A 21,965-nucleotide genomic window follows, 5' to 3' on the forward strand; every position below is an offset into this window, starting at 1 on the left:
ACCAACCCATGCAGCCACTTATACACAAAGTGAGAGACTGATACAGATATTTACATATTTAAACATTACTCACTAAGCCATGTATTCACTATGAAACACTTAATCAGTCAGTTACACAATCAATTTTTCAAAAACAAATCATCCATTTAGACACTTATATACCCATTTATTCTTCCATCGACCTTGAGATATACATATATAAAACATATTTAATTTTCAGAAACACACACATTCACTGGATGATGTCATCAGTGATGTCATCAGTGATGTCATTTGAGATGTCATCAGTGATGTCATGAGTGATGTCACTGACCATCTCATGAGTGATGTAATATGTGACGTCATCAGCAGTGCATTGCGGGCGCGCGAGTTATAGTTAGCTGAACTAACTATAACGGGGGAATTTCAATGGTTTTGTACAAGTGAAAAGTCCAGCTAACTATAACACCCCTGAAACCTATGGTTTTTTCAGTGAATTATATATATATATATATATATCACACCAATGATCGCTCCATTAAAGCAACCAGAGGACACAGCGGGGAAAGGAAATCCTTCTATTGAACACCTCCAGCAAATCAGACATCTCCGGCATAATGCATTTCGGCTCATTAGCCTTCCTCAGATGCCGCTGATGGAACAAAGGTAACACCCACACCTCCTTTTGAGATTTTACCAGCTCTCTCATTGGTCAGAGTCTAGCTGTCCCCACTTAGATGTTGAAAGTCTCTGCTGCAGTCTCGAGTCCTGGACTACAGCTCCCAGCATTACCATTTGCCGGGTGAGTACTACTATGGGGACTAATGTTCTTAAATAAGTGCCGAAATACCGTGCAAAAGGGGTGCTTTTGTTTTATCACTGGTGCACCTGAGTCGGTGGTGTCCTGGATCTCCTCAAGTCCCCTACGTCGGGCCCCCATCACAAGACTCAGCCGGGCCCTGGAATACTAGTACAATGACAGCAAACACCGGTGAAGTCATGGACTGCTCCTGGCAGAAGCCTCTTGCTTGGCATGATCTCGAGGCGGTTCTGGGCTGCTCAATACCTTGAGAAAATATACAACATTGCCAGAAAAAGTCCAGAACCCTTCAGGATGGGTCCTCCAAACGCGCACCTGGCAGGCGCGTCAAACATCACATCAACGATCGCTCCATTAAAGCAACCAGAGGACACAGTGGGGAAAGGAAATCCTTTTATTGAACACCTCCAGCAAATCAGACACCTCTGGCATAATGCATTTCGGCTCATTAGCCTTCCTCAGATGACGCTGATGACACAAAGGTAACACCCACACCTCCTTTTGAGATTTTACCAGCTCTCTCATTGGAGGAAATCCTTTTATTGAACACCTCCAGCAAATCAGACATCTCCGGCATAATGCATTTCGGCTCATTAGCCTTCCTCAGATGTCGCTGATGGAACAAAGGTAACACCCACACCTCCTTTTGAGATTTTACCAGCTCTCTCATTGGTCAGAGTCCAGCTGTCCCCATTTAGATGCTGAAAGTCTCTGTTGCAGTCTTGAGTCCTGGACTACAGCTCCCAGCATGCCACTTGCCGGGTGAGTACTACTATGGGGACTAATGTTCTTAAATAAGTGCCGAAATACCGTGCAAAAGGGGTGCAGGCGCGTTAAACATCACACCAACGATCGCTCCATAAAGGTACGAAAAGTGGGTTTGTGTGTCTTATCATCTGTGACTTTGGGGTTTACATTTTACATGTACCATAATGCATGGCACAAGTATGCCTCATGCACATGGCCCTATCTCCTTCGACAGACATAGAGATGGTCTTCTACCCTGCCTCTGAACCTTAGGCAATCACCATCGCTGCCACAATTCAGGAAGGACCGCAGATCTGACTCTTCGAGTGATCCGCAGCCCCAGGCCCTCCCCACCCAGTGCTTTACAAGATTCTGATTGATTAAGCCTGGGCAGAGGTCGCGGAATTTTACTCTGGAATTCCACAGAGTTGCAGAAAAACTCCAAATTCCACAGTTTCCTGAGAGAGCAGAGTATTGCTCGACCACCACTAATGAAGGCCACTTGAATGCTTAGAGTAGTTGGGGTCAAGAGCCCCTATTGCTGTCACAAGTAGGTCCCCCACAGAGGGATTGCTGAGACATCGAAAGGAGGCCTCACCCCCTTTCTCAACCACTCTGCAAAGGGGACTTTTGGCGCACTACTGGTTGAGGGAGGAAGTCCCCTTAGCTGCTGAGGGTCGTTGGGGGCCAAGAACCCCTATGTCTGGGACTGTCCGGAACTATGTCTGGAACACAGTCAGGGACTTTGGCAAGGACTGGCGACTGGGAAGAGGAGTACAGCACTGCCCAGGATCACACAGGAAGTCAGAGGAGAAAAGGGATGCAAAGGGGAAGCCTGCCCAAGTGAACAAGATAGCTAAGGCTCAGAAAGGATGGGCACTCAAGAGGCAACTTAGCATTCAGAATAACTACACCCAGGACGTACGTGCAAGAAATATATATATATGTGTATATATATATATATATATATCACCTTCGTTTCCCCAAGAGGATTCCTCACGCACTCACGGACAGAAGCAAAGCTTAGCCAGTAGATGTTTGTAATAATCCATTTAATCACAGCGTGCCAGTTCTAACAAAGGATTCTCTACGCGTTTCACCTCCCCTGAGGCTTGTTCACGAGACTACCAATGATTCAAGGATTTTTTTCTCTTTTTTGAATACCTCTAAAAAAACGTAGGTGACATCACATCCTGTTATGGTGCAGCAAAGAATTGTGGTATTCGTAGTTTTTAAACCCTATTTACCATGTTTTTCACACTCGTTTATACATATACGGCTAACAATCTATATGCTCAATTTATAAACAAGATTTATACAGCCAATTTACTTTTTGGTCATCAGGTTAACCACAAATTTGTCGTACTTCTGAATTTTCTTTTCCTTCTATTTTAAACTATTCAATCGATTTTACCCTCCAGTGGGTCAATTTGAAGAAGAAAGACATGTAATGTATTTGCCAATACTGTATGAAGGGCCCTCCAGTGGGCCAAACCTGAATCTTGTTTTTAATATAATTGTTGAGCAATCATGTACCATTCTTTAACAGTTAAACCACAGATAGTTTATACCAAATTAAGCTGCTACCAATTCTCACCCATAATTCATCAAAAACGTGAAAAAAAACATGTGAAATAATAATATCTAAACCCTAAAATACAGGAGGCCAATATTAATGTCCTTAAAGTTTTATGACCTTATCTACAATTATGACAGTTCATAGATGATAATGGAGTTCTTTGTCTTGATTTAATCCATGAGGGGTCAAAGTTCTAAAATTCAAGATGTGTTTCGACTCTTTCTGCCTAAGAGTTCTCTCCCGATCACCTCCTCTGGGATGCATTCCCACAGCTTCAACAGAATAAAATTTAAGATCTTTCCAGTTACCATTGTGTTCTTTTTCCATGTGTTTGGCCACCTCATTACTTCTGTCGGTGTTTATTGTGGCCCTTACATGTTCCAAAATGCGTTTTTTCAGCTCGCACTTCGTGCTTCCCACATATTTCAAAGAACAGGGACATTCAATGATGTAAATGACAAATTGACTTTTGCAATTAATCAATTGTTGGATTTTCCACATTCGTTTGTTGGCCATTTTGATTTCCTTCATATTTTGAGCAATGGTACAGACCTTGCAGCACGTACATTTGAAAAAACCAATAGGTTTTAACCAATTTTCTTGATTTTTTTGGCCCATAAAGTGACTGTGAACCAATTGATCCTTAAGATTTTTTGTCCGTCTGTACGTGATGTTTGGGTGATCCCCCACAATGCCTGAAGTTGTTTGATCCATGTGTAAAATGTGCCAATTCTTGCGTAATATTTTGATCAATTGTGGATTGTCGGTAGAGTGAGTAGTTATAAACCTAATTTGGTTATCCTCCTGTTTCTCTTTTTGTTTTTCTTTCAACAGATCAGTTCTCTTAACACTCACAGTCCGTTGCAAGGATTCCTGGATCGATTTTGTGCTGTAATTTCTTTTTTTGAAGCGTGTTATTGCTTGGTTACGATGTTTTAACTATTCTTCTTCTCTTGAGCATATTCTTTTTATTCTGAGAAACTCCCCGTAGGGGATATTCTTTATCAGGCTCTTTTGATGGAACGATTCAGCATGTAGGACTGCGTTCGTTGCGGTGTCTTTGCGATGTAAAGTTGTGTGCACCATATTGTCCAAAATGTTAATTTCAGTGTCCAGAAACACAACTTTTTCAGCACTGATATTATATGTGAATTTTAGTTTGAATTCTGAAGTGTTCAACATCTCAAAGTATTCAGCAAATTCTTTTTCAGTTCCTTCCCATATTATAAACAGATCGTCTATGTATCTAAACCAAGCTATGGTTTTATTTACATAGACATCATGTTCATTGCTCCAAGCCCAAACTTTTTCCCATAAGCCCATAGATAGACAGGCATACGATGGACTAAAAGAAAATCCCATTGCTGTCCCCTTGACTTGACGGAAGACTTCCTCGCCGAACATAAATGTATTTTGTTCTAGGCATATCTGTATCATTTGCAATAACATACCATTATGATCAGAGAATTGGATGTTTCTTTCTGATAGAAAATGTTTGCATGCTTTCAATCCAATGTCATTTTGGATGTTAGAGTATAGTGATATGACATCCATTGTTACTAATTTATAATTTGCTTGCCAAGGTGTATCCTGTAAGTGTCTCAATAGGTCCCCTGTGTCTTGCAAATAGGAACTCAGGCTCTTTACATATGGCAACAAAAATACATCTAAGAAGTTGGCCATTGGTTCCAACAAAGCTCCTTTCGCCGAGATTATTGGCCTCCCTGGGGGTTGCAGCGGATTTTTATGTATCTTGGGAAGGAAGTATATGGTCCCCATTTTGGGGTGCTCCATAGTCAAGTATTTTACTTCGTCATCATTCAACAGATTTTGTTTGTTCCAAGTTTTTAGCTTGATATCCAGTTCTTCTTTCCATTTTTTTGTGGGGTTTGTTTTTAGTTTCTCATAGTATTCTTTGTTTTGTAGTTGTGAATATGCTTCTTTGATGTATGCATCCTTTTCTAGGATAATGACGTTACCTCCCTTATCAGCCATTTTTATTTCAATGGAATCATCATTTTTAAGTCCGAGCAAAGCTTTGCGTTCTTCAAATGAGAGGTTATCTTGTTTTTTCAAGTGGTTTATTTTGTAAAGATCTTTTATGACACACTCGTGGAAAAGATCAATTTTGTTCCCATGCGGCAATTGTGGGTAAAACTTGGATTGTGCTTTCTTGTAACTGCAGCCAGCTCCCAACTGGTTGCAGTATGATCGTAGGTCACTTTCCTGTTGTCCTGGATTTTTATCCAGATCCATTAGTGTGATGAAGTGTGCCGCATCTTTTGCCTGCAATTCCATTTCTGGTGTTTCAATGGTTTTGTGATGTGAAGCCAATTTAGGATTTTCCGCAAAAAGTTTTGCTAATTTGATTTTGCGAACATATTTATATAGATCAATTCTTGTTTCAGCCAGATCAATGCCAGTAGTGGGGCAGAAATTTAAGCCACGTTGGAGAAGTTTTGTTTCAGTATTAGTTAAGATTTTTTTAGAGAGATTTATAACTTGTAATTCTTGAGTGTCATTTGCGACCATCTCATCCGGATTGACTAGTTCCATTTCTGTCGCATGCTTCTCGTCGTTGTTCCCACTCGACTGAAAGTAGGGTTTGCGTTGCCGCTTGCCTCTTCTTGTTGGTTTCTGCGGGCGTTTCCACGTCCCCTGCCTCTTCCTCGATTGTTGGTTTGTGGCACTCCCATATTCTTCTCCCAGTTTTTTTGTTGCAATGCTAATCTCATTTCCCCTAAAAAAGAGGATTTGACTCTTGCATCACTTTGATCCCCTTCCACATCACTTGCATCTGTTGATGTTAATGAGGATAGGCTACTGCTGTTTGTGGCCATATCCAATTTGTCTTGTTGTTTCAAGCGGTCATATTTCCTCGCGTATGTAAAGATACGACCTTCTAAGTAATCCTCTTTATCTCGTTGGAACTTTGATTGTTTTCTGGCTCTAACAGTTTCCTCATGTTTTTCTATGTAATGTTCCAATTCTTCTTTGAATTTTAATGAGTCCGGATTCATAACCACAGTTGCCAGCTCCTTTTCCATTTCTCTTAATTGCGTGGTGGTTTTATCCAGGGCTATTTGGATGTGTTTAACTAAAATTTCCATTAATCCAAGTGAAGATTTTAGGATGTATTCACCCCATTCACTCAATAATTCATTGCTGGTATCTGAATGATTGGGCATTAATCCAATACGAAGCCCACGTGGTACTCTTTTGACTTCCAAATATTTTTTTAAAGAAGTTACTTCCCACCACTTATTAATTTCTTTTTTTGACAGTTTCTCCCATGTACGCAGTTTATTTTTCACATCAGTTCTGTGTGAGCTGCTTGCTGATTCATTCCCAGCATTCACTACTGTTTCTTGATCAAAGAATGTGTCAATAAGGGCATTTCTGTTAGCCTCCCTTTTATCCATTTTGAACTGGCCCAAAAATTCAATTTTCTTAGCGCTGTTGTTTTAAACAAACTTCTCCAGTCGTTTGTATTTCTTAATGTTCCATCCATCTCATGCATATATAACTCCGCTTTCAATTATGATAGACAAAGTTCTCCGAGTTGTTTAACTCGTCTCTTTTAGCGGGAGAATATGTGTTAATGAGACCAACCGGCTTATGTTCCCCACATAGATACAAAGTATCACACAGTCATTCATCACGTTGTCGGCTTACCGATAGAAGCATTCCAAGATTCCACGTCTCCCTCCGGACGCGCGTCTCCTGTTGCTGCTCCTAGCGATGTTGCCAGACACTTCGTGAAGTATTTTCCTGTGCCGGCGTTCACCCGGTTCCAATTTTCGTTTTCCACAGCACGGCCCACTTTCAGGATCCCAGACGCTCTATGGCGGTGCGGATAAGGTACGGCGGGGCCAAGCCGTTTGTAACTTCACCTTCGTTTCCCCAAGAGGATTCCTCACGCACTCACGGACAGAAGCAAAGCTTAGCCAGTAGATGTTTGTAATAATCCATTTAATCACAGCGTGCCAGTTCTAACAAAGGATTCTCTACGCGTTTCACCTCCCCTGAGGCTTGTTCACGAGACTACCAATGATTCAAGGATTTTTTTCTCTTTTTTGAATACCTCTAAAAAAACGTAGGTGACATCACATCCTGTTATGGTGCAGCAAAGAATTGTGGTATTCGTAGTTTTTAAACCCTATTTACCATGTTTTTCACACTCGTTTATACATATACGGCTAACAATCTATATGCTTAATTTATAAACAAGATTTATACAGCCAATTTACTTTTTGGTCATCAGGTTAACCACAAATTTGTTGTACTTCTGAATTTTCTTTTCCTTCTATTTTAAACTATTCAATCGATTTTACCCTCCAGTGGGTCAATTTGAAGAAGAAAGACATGTAATGTATTTGCCAATACTGTATGAAGGGCCCTCCAGTGGGCCAAACCTGAATCTTGTTTTTAATATAATTGTTGAGCAATCATGTACCATTCTTTAACAGTTAAACCACAGATAGTTTATACCAAATTAAGCTGCTACCAATTCTCAGCCATAATTCATCAAAAACGTGAAAAAAAACATGTGAAATAATAATATCTAAACCCTAAAATACAGGAGGCCAATATTAATGTCCTTAAAGTTTTATGACCTTATCTACAATTATGACAGTTCATAGATGATAATGGAGTTCTTTGTCATGATGTAATCCATGAGGGGTCAAAGTTCTAAAATTCAAGATGTGTTTCGACTCTTTCTGCCTAAGAGTTCTCTCCCGATCACCTCCTCTGGGATGCATTCCCACAGCTTCAACAGAATAAAATTTAAGATCTTTCCAGTTACCATTGTGTTCTTTTTCCATGTGTTTGGCCACCTCATTACTTCTGTCGGTGTTTATTGTGGCCCTTACATGTTCCAAAATGCGTTTTTTCAGCTCGCACTTCGTGCTTCCCACATATTTCAAAGAACAGGGACATTCAATGATGTAAATGACAAATTGACTTGTGCAATTAATCAATTGTTGGATTTTCCACATTCATTTGTTGGCCATTTTGATTTCCTTCATATTTTGAGCAATGGTACAGACCTTGCAGCACGTACATTTGAAAAAACCAATAGGTTTTAACCAATTTTCTTGATTTTTTTGGCCCATAAAGTGACTGTGAACCAATTGATCCTTAAGATTTTTTGTCCGTCTGTACGTGATGTTTGGGTGATCCCCCACAATGCCTGAAGTTGTTTGATCCATGTGTAAAATGTGCCAATTCTTGCGTAATATTTTGATCAATTGTGGATTGTCGGTAGAGTGAGTAGTTATAAACCTAATTTGGTTATCCTCCTGTTTCTCTTTTTGTTTTTCTTTCAACAGATCAGTTCTCTTAACACTCACAGTCCTTTGCAAGGATTCCTGGATCGATTTTGTGCTGTAATTTCTTTTTTTGAAGCGTGTTATTGCTTGGTTACGATGTTTTAACCATTCTTCTTCTCTTGAGCATATTCTTTTTATTCTGAGAAACTCCCCATAGGGGATATTCCTTATCAGGCTCTTTTGATGGAACGATTCAGCATGTAGGACTGCGTTCGTTGCGGTGTCTTTGCGATGTAAAGTTGTGTGCACCATATTGTCCAAAATGTAAATTTCAGTGTCCAGAAACACAACTTTTTCAGCACTGATATTATATGTGAATTTTAGTTTGAATTCTGAAGTGTTCAAAATCTCAAAGTATTCAGCAAATTCTTTTTCAGTTCCTTCCCATATTATAAACAGATCGTCTATGTATCTAAACCAAGCTATGGTTTTATTTACATAGACATCATGTTCATTGCTCCAAGCCCAAACTTTTTCCCATAAGCCCATAGTTAGCCAGGCATACGATGGACTAAAAGAAAATCCCATTGCTGTCCCCTTGACTTGACGGAAGACTTCCTCGCCGAACATAAATGTATTTTGTTCCAGGCATATCTGTATCATTTGCAATAACATACCATTATGATCAGAGAATTGGATGTTTCTTTCTGATAGAAAATGTTTGCATGCTTTCAATCCAATGTCATTTTGGATGTTAGAGTATAGTGATATGACATCCATTGTTACTAATTTATAATTTGCTTGCCAAGGTGTATCCTGTAAGTGTCTCAATAGGTCCCCTGTGTCTTGCAAATAGGAACTCAGGCTCTTTACATATGGCAACAAAAATACATCTAAGAAGTTGGCCATTGGTTCCAACAAAGCTCCTTTCGCCGAGATTATTGGCCTCCCTGGGGGTTGCAGCGGATTTTTATGTATCTTGGGAAGGAAGTATATGGTCGCCATTTTGGGGTGCTCCATAGTCAAGTATTTTACTTCGTCATCATTCAACAGATTTTGTTTGTTCCAAGTTTTTAGCTTGATATCCAGTTCTTCTTTCCATTTTTTTGTGGGGTTTGTTTTTAGTTTCTCATAGTATTCTTTGTTTTGTAGTTGTGAATATGCTTCTTTGATGTATGCATCCTTTTCTAGGATAATGACGTTACCTCCCTTATCAGCCATTTTTATTTCAATGGAATCATCATTTTTAAGTCCAAGCAAAGCTTTGCGTTCTTCAAATGAGAGGTTATCTTGTTTTTTCAAGTGGTTTATTTTGTAAAGATCTTTTATGACACACTCGTGGAAAAGATCAATTTTGTTCCCATGCGGCAATTGTGGGTAAAACTTGGATTGTGCTTTCTTGTAACTGCAGCCAGCTCCCAACTGGTTGCAGTATGATCGTAGGTCACTTTCCTGTTGTCCTGGATTTTTATCCAGATCCATTAGTGTGATGAAGTGTGCCGCATCTTTTGCCTGCAATTCCATTTCTGGTGTTTCAATGGTTTTGTGATGTGAAGCCAATTTAGGATTTTCCGCAAAAAGTTTTGCTAATTTGATTTTGCGAACATATTTATATAGATCAATTCTTGTTTCAGCCAGATCAATGCCAGTAGTGGGGCAGAAATTTAAGCCACGTTGGAGAAGTTTTGTTTCAGTATTAGTTAAGATTTTTTTAGAGAGATTTATAACTTGTAATTCTTGAGTGTCATTTGCGACCATCTCATCCGGATTGACTAGTTCCATTTCTGTCGCATGCTTCTCGTCGTTGTTCCCACTCGACTGAAAGTAGGGTTTGCGTTGCCGCTTGCCTCTTCTTGTTGGTTTCTGCGGGCGTTTCCACGTCCCCTGCCTCTTCCTCGATTGTTGGTTTGTGGCACTCCCATATTCTTCTCCCAGTTTTTTTGTTGCAATGCTAATCTCATTTCCCCTAAAAAAGAGCATTTGACTCTTCCATCACTTTGATCCCCTTCCACATCACTTGCATCTGTTGATGTTAATGAGGATAGGCTACTGCTGTTTGTGGCCATATCCAATTTGTCTTGTTGTTTCAAGCGGTCATATTTCCTCGCGTATGTAAAGATACGACCTTCTAAGTAATCCTCTTTATCTCGTTGGAACTTTGATTGTTTTCTGGCTCTAACAGTTTCCTCATGTTTTTCTATGTAATGTTCCAATTCTTCTTTGAATTTTAATGAGTCCGGATTCATAACCACAGTTGCCAGCTCCTTTTCCATTTCTCTTAATTGCGTGGTGGTTTTATCCAGGGCTATTTGGATGTGTTTAACTAAAATTTCCATTAATCCTAGTGAAGATTTTAGGATGTATTCACCCCATTCACTCAATAATTCATTGCTGGTATCTGCATGATTGGGCATTAATCCAATACGAAGCCCACGTGGTACTCTTTTGACTTCCAAATATTTTTTTAAAGAAGTTACTTCCCACCACTTATTAATTTCTTTTTTTGACAGTTTATCCCATGTACGCAGTTTATTTTTCACATCAGTTCTGTGTGAGCTGCTTGCTGATTCATTCCCAGCATTCACTACTGTTTCTTGATCAAAGAATGTGTCAATAAGGGCATTTCTGTTAGCCTCCCTTTTATCCATTTTGAACTGGCCCAAAAATTCAATTTTCTTAGCGCTGTTGTTTTAAACAAACTTCTCCAGTCGTTTGTATTTCTTAATGTTCCATCCGTCTCATGCATATATAACTCCGCTTTCAATTATGATAGACAAAGTTCTCCGAGTTGTTTAACTCGTCTCTTTTAGCGGGAGAATATGTGTTAATGAGACCAACCGGCTTATGTTCCCCACATAGATACAAAGTATCACACAGTCATTCATCACGTTGTCGGCTTACCGATAGAAGCATTCCAAGATTCCACGTCTCCCTCCGGACTCGCGTCTCCTGTTGCTGCTCCTAGCGATGTTGCCGGACACTTCGTGAAGTATTTTCCTGTGCCGGCGTTCACCCGGTTCCAATTTTCGTTTTCCACAGCACGGCCCACTTTCAGGATCCCAGGCGCTCTATGGCGGTGCAGATGAGGTACGGCGGGGCCAAGCCGTTTGTAACTTCACCTTCGTTTCCCCAAGAGGATTCCTCACGCACTCACGGACAGAAGCAAGCTTAGCCAGTAGATGTTTGTAATAATCCATTTAATCACAGCGTGCCAGTTCTAACAAAGGATTCTCTACGCGTTTCACCTCCCCTGAGGCTTGTTCACGAGACTACCAATGATTCAAGGATTTTTTTCTCTTTTTTGAATACCTCTAAAAAAACGTAGGTGACATCACATCCTGTTATGGTGCAGCAAAGAATTGTGGTATTCGTAGTTTTTAAACCCTATTTACCATGTTATTCACACTCGTTTATACATATACGGCTAACAATCCATATGCTCAATTTATAAACAAGATTTATACAGCCAATTTACTTTTTGGTCATCAGGTTAACCACAAATTTGTCGTACTTCTGAATTTTCTTTTCCTTCTATTTTAAACTATTCAATCGATTTTACCCTCCAGTGGGTCAATTTGAAGAAGAAAGACATGTAATGTATTTGCCAATACTGTATGAAGGGCCCTCCAGTGGGCCAAACCTGAATCTTGTTTTTAATATAATTGTTGAGCAATCATGTACCATTCTTTAACAGTTAAACCACAGATAGTTTATACCAAATTAAGCTGCTACCAATTCTCACCCATAATTCATCAAAAACGTGAAAAAAAACATGTGAAATAATAATATCTAAACCCTAAAATACAGGAGGCCAATATTAATGTCCTTATAGTTTTATGACCTTATCTACAATTATGACAGTTCATAGATGATAATGGAGTTCTTCGTCTTGATTTAATCCATGAGGGGTCAAAGTTCTAAAATTCAAGATATGTTTCGACTCTTTCTGCCTAAGAGTTCTCTCCCGATCACCTCCTCTGGGATGCATTCCCACAGCTTCAACAGCATAAAATTTAAGATCTGTCCAGTTACCATTGTGTTCTTTTTCCATGTGTTTGGCCACCGCATTACTTCTGTCGGTGTTTATTGTGGCCCTTACATGTTCCAAAATGCGTTTTTTCAGCTCGCACTTCGTGCTTCCCACATATTTCAAAGAACAGGGACATTCAATGATGTAAATGACAAATTGACTTTTGCAATTAATCAATTGTTGGATTTTCCACATTCGTTTGTTGGCCATTTTGATTTCCTTCATATTTTGAGCAATGGTACAGACCTTGCAGCAAGTACATTTGAAAAAAACCAATAGGTTTTAACCAATTTTCTTGTTTTTTTTGGCCCATAAAGTGACTGTGAACCAATTGATCCTTAAGATTTTTTGTCCGTCTGTACGTGATGTTTGGGTGATCCCCCACAATGCCTGAAGTTGTTTGATCCATGTGTAAAATGTGCCAATTCTTGCGTAATATTTTGATCAATTGTGGATTGTCGGTAGAGTGAGTAGTTATAAACCTAATTTGGTTATCCTCCTGTTTCTCTTTTTGTTTTTCTTTCAACAGATCAGTTCTCTTAACACTCACAATCCTTTGCAAGGATTCCTGGATCGATTTTGTGCTGTAATTTCTTTTTTTGAAGCGTGTTATTGCTTGGTTATGATGTTTTAACCATTCTTCTTCTCTTGAGCATATTCTTTTTATTCTGAGAAACTCCCCGTAGGGGATATTCTTTATCAGGCTCTTTTGATGGAACGATTCAGCATGTAGGACTGCGTTCGTTGCGGTGTCTTTGCGATGTAAAGTTGTGTGCACCGTATTGTCCAAAATGTAAATTTCAGTGTCCAGAAACACAACTTTTTCAGCACTGATATTATATGTGAATTTTAGTTTGAATTCTGAAGTGTTCAAAATCTCAAAGTATTCAGCAAATTCTTTTTCAGTTCCTTCCCATATTATAAACAGATCATCTATGTATCTAAACCAAGCTATGGTTTTATTTACATAGACATCATGTTCATTGCTCCAAGCCCAAACTTTTTCCCATAAGCCCATAGTTAGACAGGCATACGATGGACTAAAAGAAAATCCCATTGCTGTCCCCTTGACTTGACGGAAGACTTCCTCGCCGAACATAAATGTATTTTGTTCCAGGCATATCTGTATCATTTGCAATAACATACCATTATGATCAGAGAATTGGATGTTTCTTTCTGATAGAAAATGTTTGCATGCTTTCAATCCAATGTCATTTTGGATGTTAGAGTATAGTGATATGACATCCATTGTTACTAATTTATAATTTGCTTGCCAAGGTGTATCCTGTAAGTGTCTCAATAGGTCCCCTGTGTCTTGGTTAACCTGATGACCAAAAGGTAAATTGGCTGTATAAATCTTGTTTATAAATTGAGCATATAGATTGTTAGCCGTATATGTATAAACGAGTGTGAAAAACATGGTAAATAGGGTTTAAAAACTACGAATACCACAATTCTTTGCTGCACCCTAACAGGATGTGATGTCACCTACGTTTTTTTAGAGGTATTCAAAAAAGAGAAAAAAATCCTTGAATCATTGGTAGTCTCGTGAACAAGCCTCAGGGGAGGTGAAACGCGTAGAGAATCCTTTGTTAGAACTGGCACGCTGTGATTAAATGGATTATTACAAACATCTACTGGCTAAGCTTGCTTCTGTCCGTGAGTGCGTGAGGAATCCTCTTGGGGAAACGAAGGTGAAGTTACAAACGGCTTGACCCCGCCATACCTCATCCGCACCGCCATAGAGCGCCTGGGATCCTGAAAGTGGGCCGTGCTGTGGAAAACGAAAATTGGAACCGGGTGAACGCCGGCACAGGAAAATACTTCACGAAGTGTCTGGCAACATTGCTAGGACCAGCAACAGGAGACGCGAGTCCGGAGGGAGACGTGGAATCTTAGAATGCTTCTATCGGTAAGCCGACAACGTGATGAATGACTGTGTGATACTTTGTATCTATGTGGGGAACATAAGCCGGTTGGTCTCATTAACGCATATTCTCCCGCTAAAAGAGACGAGTTAAACAACTCGGAGAACTTTGTCTATCATAATTGAAAGCGGAGTTATATATGCATGAGACGGATGGAACATTAAGAAATACAAACGACTGGAGAAGTTTGTTTAAAACAACAGCGCTAAGAAAATTGAATTTTTGGGCCATTTCAAAATGGATAAAAGGGAGGCTAACAGAAATGCCCTTATTGACACATTCTTTGATCAAGAAACAGTAGTGAATGCTGGGAATGAATCAGCAAGCAGCTCACACAGAACTGATGTGAAAAATAAACTGCGTACATGGGACAAACTGTCAAAAAAAGAAATTAATAAGTGGTGGGAAGTAACTACTTTAAAAACATATTTGGAAGTCAAAAGAGTACCACGTGGGCTTCGTATTGGATTAATGCCCAATCATTCAGATACCAGCAATGAATTATTGAGTGAATGGGGTGAATACATCCTAAAATCTTCACTAGGATTAATGGAAATTTTAGTTAAACACATCCAAATAGCCCTGGATAAAACCACCACGCGATTAAGAGAAATGGAAAAGGAGCTGGCAACTGTGGTTATGAATCCGGACTCATTAAAATTCAAAGAAGAATTGGAACATTTCATAGAAAAACATGAGGAAACTGTTAGAGCCAGAAAACAAACAAAGTTCCAACGAGATAAAGAGGATTACTTAGAAGGTCGTATCTTTACATACGCGAGGAAATATGACCGCTTGAAACAGCAAGACAAATTGGATATGGCCACAAACAGCAGTAGCCTATCCTCATTAACATCAACAGATGCAAGTGATGTGGAAGGGGATCAAAGTGATGCAAGAGTCAAATGCTCTTTTTTAGGGGAAATGAGATTAGCATTGCAACAAAAAAACTGGGAGAAGAATATGGGAGTGCCACAAACCAACAATCGAGGAAGAGGCAGTGGGAACAACGACGAGAAGCATGCGACAGAAATGGAACTAGTCAATCCGGATGAGATGGTCGCAAATGACACTCAAGAATTACAAGTTATAAATCTCTCTAAAAAAATCTTAACTAATACTGAAACAAAACTTCTCCAACGTGGCTTACATTTCTGCCCCACTACTGGCATTGATCTGGCTGAAACAAGAATTGATCTATATAAATATGTTCGCAAAATCAAATTAGCAAAACTTTTTGCGGAAAATCCTAAATTGGCTTCACATCACAAAACCATTGAAACACCAGAAATGGAATTGCAGGCAAAAGATGCGGCACACTTCATCACACTAATGGATCTGGATAAAAATCCAGGACAACAGGAAAGTGAGCTACGATCATACTGCAACCAGTTGGGAGCTGGCTGCAGTTACAAGAAAGCACAATCCAAGTTTTACCCACAATTGGCGCATGGGAACAAAATTGATCTTTTCCACGAGTGTGTCATAAAAGATCTTTACAAAATAAACCACTTGAAAAAACAAGATAACCTCTCATTTGAAGAACGCAAAGCTTTGCTTGGACTTAAAAATGATGATTCCATTGAAATAAAAATGGCTGATAAGGGAGGTAACGTCATTATCCTAGAAAAGGATGCATACATCAAAGAAGCATATTCACAACTACAAAACAAAGAATACTATGAGAAACTAAAAACAAACCCCACAAAAAAATGGAAAGAAGAACTGGATATCAAGCTAAAAACTTGGAACAAACAAAATCTGTTGAATGATGACGAAGTAAAATACTTGACTATGGAGCACCCCAAAATGGCGACCATATACTTCCTTCCCAAGATACATAAAAATCCGCTGCAACCCCCAGGGAGGCCAATAATCTCGGCGAAAGGAGCTTTGTTGGAACCAATGGCCAACTTCTTAGATGTATTTTTGTTGCCATATGTAAAGAGCCTGAGTTCCTATTTGCAAGACACAGGGGACCTATTGAGACACTTACAGGATACACCTTGGCAAGCAAATTATAAATTAGTAACAATGGATGTCATATCACTATACTCTAACATCCAAAATGACATTGGATTGAAAGCATGCAAACATTTTCTATCAGAAAGAAACATCCAATTCTCTGATCATAATGGTATGTTATTGCAAATGATACAGATTTGCCTGGAACAAAATACATTTATGTTCGGCGAGGAAGTCTTCCGTCAAGTCAAGGGGACAGCAATGGGATTTTCTTTTAGTCCATCGTATGCCTGTCTAACTATGGGTTTATGGGAAAAGGTTTGGGCTTGGAGCAATGAACATGATGTCTATGTAAATAAAACCATAGCTTGGTTTAGATACATAGACGATCTGTTTATAATATGGGAAGGAACTGAAAAAGAATTTGCTGAATACTTTGAGATTTTGAACACTTCAGAATTCAAACTAAAATTCACATATAATATCAGTGCTGAAAAAGTTGTGTTTCTGGACACTGAAATTTACATTTTGGACAATATGGGGCACACAACTTTACATCGCAAAGACACCGCAACGAACGCAGTCCTACATGCTGAATCGTTCCATCAAAAGAGCCTGATAAAGAATATCCCCTACGGGGAGTTTCTCAGAATAAAAAGAATATGCTCAGGAGAAGAAGAATGGTTAAAACATCGTAACCAAGCAATAACACACTTCAAAAAAAGAAATTACAGCACAAAATCGATCCAGGAATCCTTGCAAAGGACTGTGAGTGTTAAGAGAACTGATCTGTTGAAAGAAAAACAAAAAGAGAAACAGGAGGATAACCAAATTAGGTTTATAACTACTCACTCTACCGACAATCCACAATTGATCAAAATATTACGCAAGAATTGGCACATTTTACACATGGATCAAACAACTTCAGGCATTGTGGGGGATCACCCAAACATCACGTACAGACGGTCAAAAAATCTTAAGGATCAATTGGTTTACAGTCACTTTATGGGCCAAAAAAAACAAGAAAATTGGTTAAAACCTATTGGTTTTTTCAAATGTACGTGCTGCAAGGTCTGTACCATTGCTCAAAATATGAAGGAAATCAAAATGGCCAACAAACGAATGTGGAAAATCCAACAATTGATTAATTGCAAAAGTCAATTTGTCATTTACATCATTGAATGTCCCTGTTCTTTGAAATATGTGGGAAGCACGAAGTGCGAGCTGAAAAAACGCATTTTGGAACATGTAAGGGCCACAATAAACACCGACAGAAGTAATGCGGTGCCCAAACACATGGAAAAAGAACACAATGGTAACTGGAAAGATCTTAAATTTTATGCTGTTGAAGCTGTGGGAATGCATCCCAGAGGAGGTGATCGGGAGAGAACTCTTAGGCAGAAAGAGTCGAAACACATCTTGAATTTTAGAACTTTGACCCCTCATGGATTAAATCACGACGAAGAACTCCATTATCATCTATGAACTGTCATAATTGTAGATAAGGTCATAAAACTATAAGGACATTAATATTGGCCTCCTGTATTTTAGGGTTTAGATATTATTATTTCACATGTTTTTTTCACGTTTTTGATGAATTATGGGTGAGAATTGGTAGCAGCTTAATTTGGTATAAACTATCTGTGGTTTAACTGTTAAAGAATGGTACATGATTGCTCAACAATTATATTAAAAACAAGATTCAGGTTTGGCCCACTGGAGGGCCCTTTATACAGTATTGGCAAATACATTACATGTCTTTCTTCTTCAAATTGACCCACTGGAGGGTAAAATCGATTGAATAGTTTAAAATAGAAGGAAAAGAAAATTCAGAAGTACGACAAATTTGTGGTTAACCTGATGACCAAAAAGTAAATTGGCTGTATAAATCTTGTTTATAAATTGAGCATATAGATTGTTAGCCGTATATGTATAAACGAGTGTGAAAAACATGGTAAATAGGGTTTAAAAACTACGAATACCGCAATTCTCTGCTGCACCATAACAGGATGTGATGTCACCTACCTTTTTTTAGAGGTATTCAAAAAAGAGAAAAAAATCCTTGAATCATTGGTAGTCTCGTGAACAAGCCTCAGGGGAGGTGAAACGCGTAGAGAATCCTTTGTTAGAACTGGCACGCTGTGATTAAATGGATTATTACAAACATCTACTGGCTAAGCTTTGCTTCTGTCCGTGAGTGCGTGAGGAATCCTCTTGGGGAAACGAAGGTGAAGTTACAAACGGCTTGGCCCCGCCGTACCTCATCCGCACCGCCATAGAGCGCCTGGGATCCTGAAAGTGGGCCGTGCTGTGAAAAAAAAAAAAATATATATATATATATATATATATATATATATATATATATATATATAAATATATATATATATATATATATTCACCAAACTTTTCCAACAAAAGTAATCGACGCCGTGTCTGTGCGCAAAATCAAAGTTTTAATGCCAGCTGAAAATGCTAGACGCGTTTCGCCTGTCCTGCAGGCTTGTTCACTAGCAATTCAATAAGGTTACAGTGGCTTTTTTATCCGTGAATGTGATTAATTCACATGTGAACTACAACAATAAAAATGGACAACAGACTTGTAGTTTTTTCATGGTGAGGCACAGGTTAACACTAATAAAGGTAAAATACCAAAATACATGCTTGCTAATTCATTTCTTAATAAATTACATTTTAAATTTCATTATGTCACAATACAAAATTTCATTGCGACTGTTTGCGTCAAGACAAGATCATCCTCGTAAGACATGTTAAACCTCATTGTTTTAACACTTTGATTTTGCGCACAGACACGGCGTCGATTACTTTTGTTGGAAAAGTTTGGTGAATATTGATGACCGTGATTGGGAGGTCATTACTTCAACGCGCCCTTTGGTCTGGAGACAGCGGGTCTTCCCATTCGCTTGTGGAATATATATATATATATATACATTATCTACTGGCGATCGCCAGTAGATAGTTATAGTTACAACCTAGTTTCCATAGGAAATCTCAAAATTCTATTTTGAATAACTTTGGCGCCGGTTGACGAATCCTCGCGAAATTTTCAAAACTAATGGGGCACTCCGTTCAGCTCCTACCCTGAAAGGCTCGGGTGATTCGTCAAGCAGGGGCCGAGAAAAAGGGGGGGTCCCAAAACACGTTTTCCCCATGCATTTTTCCATAGGACCTTTAGACACAGCTACAGCCCGAACGGCTGAACAGAATTACTTGAAATTTGGCAGAGAGGTAGCCATAAGGTCAAGGAAGTGCCTTTTGCAGGATTGGTGTAAATCCGTTCAGTATTTCCTGAGAAAATAGCATTTAAAAGCATATCAATATCTATACGCGCGCACTGTGCGCGCACCCTGCCGTGCCCGAGCGCAATTCTGATTGGTTGTTAGATGTCGGTAAACATTCGGGTCGGTCGAAACCAGGAAGTGTCGGCCGCCATTTTGTCTTTCACAGTCTGAGGGGGTGAAAAACAAAGGTGGAGAATGTGAAAAGGGGGCAGAGTGGACAGTTCCTGACCCCCTAGCCTTGGTCAGGGGGTCACAGAAGGACCCCCAAGGGAGAAAATTATTATTTTTTTTTTTTTTAAATCGCGAGGTGCGCGCACCCTGCGCGCACTGCGAACCGTGGATGCTCGGTGCGCGAAGCGCAACGTGCGCCCACAGAGCGCGCACGGTGCGTGAAGCACGGTGAAAAACCTGAAAAAAAAAGAATAATAAAAACATACCTTAGCATTTAAAAAACCGTACAAATTCACTGAAAAAACCATAGGTTTCACACACGTTATAGTTATGAATTACAATTTAAAAAACCTTGCAAATTCACTTAAAAAACCATAGGTTTCACACATGTTATAGTTAGCTGGACATTTCACTCGTAAAAAACCAATGAAATTCCCCCGTTATAGTTACTGCAGGCAACTATAACTCACGCGACCGCAATCCTCTGCTGATGACGTCAGATATTACATCACTGATGACATATGTGTCTTTCTGAAAAATAAATATTTGTATGATATGTATAGCTAAAGATTAATGGAAGAAGACATGGGTAAATAAGTGTCTAAATACAGTGATGTAATATCTGACGTCATCAGCAGAGGATTGCGGTCGCGTGAGTTATAGTTGCCTGCAGTAACTATAACAGGGGAATTTCATTGTTTTTTTACGAGTGAAATATCCAGCTAACTATAACATGTGTGAAACCTATGGTTTTTTAAGTGAATTTGCAAGGTTTTTTAAACGCTAATTCGTAACTATAACGTGTGTGAAACCTATGTTTTTTTCAGTGAATATATATATACTTTCCCGCACTCGGCTATTCCCTGCCACCGCTCCTAATCGAAGGGCACGTCGTCTACTGGACCTCCCGAATCCGGTCCCCAATATTACATCAATCCTCATAAAAAAAAGGGTGACGACGCCATGTCTCCTTTGCATATAATTTATTTGCCGGTAACTGCTGTACCCATTTTGCCTTGTTTTTAAGCTTTCTATAGCCCACAGCCAACCAAAAAGTAGTCCAAGGTAGCCCAATATTGCTACTTTAGGGAAGAAGGAGCAGGGACAGCGTCAAGCAGGCGGTGGATGCATTGGAATTGATGTTGCAGCAGGATGTCAAGTAAATATTTGTCTAATAAAGCGCTTTTACATAATACTTTCCTGGAGTGCTGTATATATATTTATAATCTGGCAACTAGCACAAATCAAAATTTTACCACACAACCGGCAAAATATAGCCCAAATGTGCGTGATCTAGCCCAATCTGGCAACACTGATGCCACAGCCACTCCCTCACGGCTGGTATACACCCACACCACACCCATCCAGCACAGGCGTCACAGGACACATGACCCGACTAATAAAAACGACCAGGCGCACGTGCTCTATGCCATTTTAGAGTTGCTCGCAACGCATGCACTGCGGCCGGCACAGTCACACAGCCACGGAGATGGCCCGTCCCGGTGGTGCAGACACTTGATGTTTTGTGTGACCTGCTGCACCGCAGTGTAGGCCTGAGCCCAACAGCGAGGACCTACCGCCACATGTGTGTCCTCACTTCTCACTGAATTAGTAGCACCGCAAGCACTGAGCAGTTGTACAACCTGCGATGATGATAGGTGTACTAGTATGTCCTCTGCCATGACGATATCAAGACTCACTACCAAATGTGAGACCTATTAGCATGCAGAACGGAGCTGCATGATGTGGAGGGTGCAATGACCGTGAAAAGGTGAGCAGTGAGGTCTTGGTGCGCAGCATCGGGCAGATACCTCTGGGCAGCGGGAGTGGATGGGGTACAGCAGCCTGAATGTAGAAAGATGGCAGAGCGATTTAGGCGTACGCACTCGTAAATACTCTGCCACAGTGTCGGATTGGTAACGCGGGCACTGGTGCAATGCCCGAGGAGCCTTTGCCGAGTTCCAACTGTGGGCTGCTTTTTGGAGCAGTCTGGGGGGCAGATTTGGACGGTGTCACTGTTGTTTGGATACAGCCAGCGGCCCAGTGGGTGTCTGAATGGCCTTTCTGGAGACAGATGGGCCTCATTCCCTCACGTTTAGCAACAGGCAGAGGTGTCACTTTCTTTCTCTCGCAGGGCCGCCCATTAATGTATGCATACCTAGCAGGGCAGGGGG

Source organism: Triturus cristatus, chromosome 6 (assembly GCF_964204655.1).
Source record: "Triturus cristatus chromosome 6, aTriCri1.1, whole genome shotgun sequence".
Classification (NCBI taxonomy): Eukaryota; Metazoa; Chordata; class Amphibia; order Caudata; family Salamandridae; genus Triturus; species Triturus cristatus.